At 41.1% G+C, this 4,399-nt stretch overlaps 1 long non-coding RNA gene across 1 annotated transcript; it reads left to right on the top strand.

Annotated features, from left to right (window-relative positions):
• The first annotated feature begins 1,809 nt into the window (after window positions 1–1,809).
• Window positions 1,810–3,941, top strand: LOC133251996 (uncharacterized). The gene is made up of 2 exons (XR_009737788.1): window positions 1,810–3,500; window positions 3,707–3,941. It is a non-coding gene; the product is annotated as an uncharacterized LOC133251996 (long non-coding RNA).
• Window positions 3,942–4,399: the final 458 nt, after the last annotated feature.

The following is a 4,399-nucleotide window of genomic DNA, read 5'->3' on the forward strand; positions in this document are numbered from 1 at the left end:
GTATTTTCTAGTTCTTAGATGTGTGGGGGAAAAACAACCATTTTTCTATAACAGTGCCTTTGTTTGGAGTTATCAGATAGTGATAATCGTGTATGATGCTGCTTGTTCAGGAATGTCTTAACATCTGCCCTTGAGCACTATTCTCTCATATCTTGTTTTAAATTGTAGCTCTGTTAGGAAAAGATTTGTGATTATGTTTATGTATTTATTTACAAGAGGCATTTAATTTTTGTGTTGGTTTGAGTAACAGCTGCTACAAAAAAATATGCCATAGCATTTCAGTTGGATGACACTGAGTTTTCCTGGTCCATGGGCAGATGATTTTCCTCTTTGTGGTCATTTGGGGAGCCAGACTCTTATCATCTTGTAGCTCTTCCATTTCCTAGGCTCTCAAAGTCCTTTGCATGAAGCCAGTGAAAGGAGGAAAACTTTAAGAACAGGAATGTTTGTCTAAATTGCCATTAGATAACACAGATGGGATTTTTCACCTTATAAAATAAAGGATAATATAAATTTGTCTAGCATTCCCCACATTTTAATTAATCCAAAACTACTATGATAGTTTTTTATTTACCAAACTTCTGGAAAAAAAGCCTGACAAATTTATGTTTCTTAAGTTCCTAAGTTAAATGTATACAGTTGGTCTTTGAACAAGGCAGGGATTGGAGTGCTGACCTTTATGCACAGTTGAAAATTTGCACATAACTTTACAGTTCTGCTTCTGTACCTATGGTCATACATCTGTGGTATGATCATGGGTGGTGTAATATTATGGGAAGTATTTAGTGAAGGAAATCTGCACGTAAATGGACCTGTGTAGTTTGAACTACATGTCATGCTGTTCAAGGATCAACTGTTTAAGTAAAATATGTTAGTGTGCATTTTGATGCTGGTGTACATTCAAGGTGAAAAAGTACTCATGTTCACGAACAGAGACTAGAAAGATACCTCTTTATAAATTGATGTGTTTGTAGGTTTCATGGGCTTTGTAAATTGTAAACAATCATAACATACTTTATTGTACAAGTGAAAAGGCCCTGGAGTTTGTCATTGTCCTCACTGTTTATAATACGCTCTTGTTCCTAGAGTAATAACGGATCAAATCCTTAACAATTAATTTTGTAGTCTGCCTCAGTAAAGGATTCCATTCTCCTCCATGATTTTGTTTTTAGTTAGTAAAATAAAGTGACCAGAACCATTTAGTCTTATCACCCACATATGTCTCTCCTTCTTCCTTCAGTTCAGTTCAGTTCAGTTGCTCAGTCGCGTCCAAATCTTTGTGACCTCATGAACAGCAACATGCCAGGCCTCCCTGTCCATCACCAACTCCTGGAGTCCACCCAAACCCGTGTCCATTGAGTCAGTGATGCCATCCAACCATCTCATCCTCTGCCGTCCCCTTCTCCTCCTGCCCTCAATCCTTATATTCCTATAAAACCCTCTGCTATTAGCTGGATTTCAGGAATTCAGACTCCTGCAAGAAATAGCAAAAGAATTAGTATCAGAAACATTTGACTTTTTGTAGATAATACAGGGAATAGGTACTGCTGTGATGTTTATATTCTGTATGATTCTGTATGATATACAGGGAGTTCATTATGGGTACATGTGACTGAGTCAGGATTTGTAGGATGGATCCTGTACTAGATGAGTGGTTTCTACTCAAGACCATCAGAATAAGGTAGCCCAGGTGCTTTATCACTGGACAGATATTAACAAGTCTTCCCTTACCTCCACTTTACAGCTAAGGAAACTAGGGCTCTGAAAGTATAGGAACTTGCAAAATTCATTGGTTATTGAGTGGCAGAACTGAAGAGCAGAGGACTTCAGTTTGATGCCAATTTGTGTTTGTTGTTTGCTTTTCAATTGCCAACAGGCCTGGAAGGAGAAAAGACTCTGGTGGGTTATTTCTGAAGGACTGGAAAGAGTTTTGTTGGGGGAACATTTTGGCACCCAGACGTTGGTTTAAAATTTTCTGAAAACCACCTAAGTGTTCAGAGACCTGAACTGTAGGTGCAGAAGGCCTAGCCTAGCTTTTCCTTTTGTGTCACTGGTACTGAGAGTGTGAAACAGGTTAGAGAATGGGATTTTCTCATCCCTGCTCAGATGCTTTTAAGGTCACCCTGCTCATAGGCAAGTCTAACTTTCTTTCACATAAACTTGGAATGTTTAGTTCTTTGGTACTGCCTTTTGAATAAAAAGGAAGTTATGCTTTATCTCATTATGATAATACAAATACGATGTTCTTCAAATCAAATGACCCTCATCACCAAGGTAAATCATTATCACTTAAACAAACCTGTAGTGTGTTAAACTGCTGGCAATGCTTGGGAGAAAAACCAGCAAAGACAGTCTTTACATAGTTTAGATGATGGAGACAATGACAAACAACAATAGCAACAGTTTAATGCTTGTAAAATGCTTACTACATGCCAGGCACTATTCTAAGCATTTCTTGTATGAATTCATTTAACCCTCATAACAATCTAGAGGTAAAGCATGATTAGGGGTTTTATAAAGTCATACAGGCAGAGAAAAGTCAAATGGAGATTTGAGTCTACAGTCTTAAATTATGCAAACTTGATTCTTTTTTAGATATTTTAAAATCAAAGTCAAAGAAAGCACTGATGTTTAGTGCGTGAAGTATATTGAAAGTAACTTTTTCCATATAAGAAGCTTAAGTTTAAAGTACTTGTCTTCCTAAAAGGGGTTGTAGTATGTTGAGACTATAATTTTAAATATTTCACCTAACTTTTATAATAGTAACAATAAACTATGTTTAAGAGACAAAGAGGGCTTCCCAGGTGGTGCTAGTAGTAAAGAACCCGCCTGCCAACAGTAGAAGATGCAGGAGACTGGGGTTCAATCCCTGGATGGGGAAGATCCCCTGGAGGAAGGCATAGGAACCCACTCCAGTATTCCTGCCTGGAGAATCCTGATGGACAGAGGAGCCTTGCCGGGCTACAGTCCAAGGGATCACAAAGAGTCAGCCATAACTGAAGCGACTTAGCATGCACACACAAAGAGACTAAGATCCGTTTTAATTTCCCTAAATGTAATTGTAATATAGCCCTGCTGAGTGCAGCCTTTAGCAGTTGGCTGAAGCTGTGTGCTATCCTCAAACCTTGTTACCAGGCAACAGTTACCCCAGACAGTTTGTGCTCCTGCTCAGCCTTCAGTCTGGGCCCCTCCCCCAAGCAATCAACTATCAATGAGCAACCATTAGTGATCCTGCTCAGCCATTGGAGGATGCTACAGTGAGCTCTGCCCACAAACAACTAACTGTTGATAAGTGACCGTTAGTGGTTCCATTCAACCAGCGGTCCCTGGAGTGGTAGTCTTCAGGCGGAGAGTGAAAGAGGCGGATCCCACCCTTCTCCACAGGGACTTCCAGCTCACTCCTCAGACTCGCCGGTGAACAGGCTGGGGGCTGTGTCTTGCAGGGCTCCAGAGCTCTCGCCATGGCCTCCCACTTACTCGGCTCAGACCTTGAATTGGCGGTGAATCTCCCCCTCATCCCTGTCTCTGCGACCTAATGGCAGTGGCTGTCTGCCTGGGATGCAGCCTGTGGGACCTGGTCCTGTTGTACTGGCAGCCTGAGGGCCAGCTGGGTCCTGGATGCCTGGCTCCCTCAGCGATGTCAGCTGGGCAGATTTTGGGGATTTGGCCCTGAGGGAGCTTCCAACTGAGATCTGTCTTCTCTTAGCCAGAACCAGGACCTCGGAGGGAGAAAGTTGTATCTCGGGGCCTCGGGAACATCGTTACCTGACCATGACCCAACCCCTTGAGCAAAGGATCCAACACCAAGAAGTTTGCAACAACCACACCCCTCGCTCACTTTTCTTAGAAAAGGGCTTTGCTGACAGCTTTCAGGAATTTGGGGGGTTTTTAAGGCATGAGCCACCCATCTCCTTGCTCTCAATAAACCTGTCTCTGTTTCACACTCTGACGTTTTGATATTGTTTGGCCTCACTGTGCCTTGGGCACACAGACTTGCTTTTTGGTAACAGGAAAAATAAACTATTCTTAAGAGACAAAGATCCATTTCATCTTACCTAAATTTATCATTTTATAGATTTTCTTTGGATTAGGGTTTTTCTTGCTCAATTTTTAAAGGAAATTCATAAAAATATATTAGTTGTATGGAAAATGTTAAACCAATAAATAGGTAAATATGTTTTCCTTTTCTGAAAAATGATAGATTTACTATCTCTGAGTAGAAACTTAGCTAGGTTTTATTTTTTATATTTGATTTGTTTTGGCTGTTCTTGGTCTTCCTTGCTGCGTGGGCTTTTTTCTACTTGTAGTGAGTGGGGGCTACTCTTCTTTTTGGTGCAGGGACTTCTCACTGCGGTGGCTTCTCTTGTTGCACAGCACAGGCTCTAGGATGCACAGGCTT

This window comes from Bos javanicus, chromosome 7 (assembly GCF_032452875.1).
Source record: "Bos javanicus breed banteng chromosome 7, ARS-OSU_banteng_1.0, whole genome shotgun sequence".
NCBI lineage: Eukaryota > Metazoa > Chordata > Mammalia > Artiodactyla > Bovidae > Bos > Bos javanicus.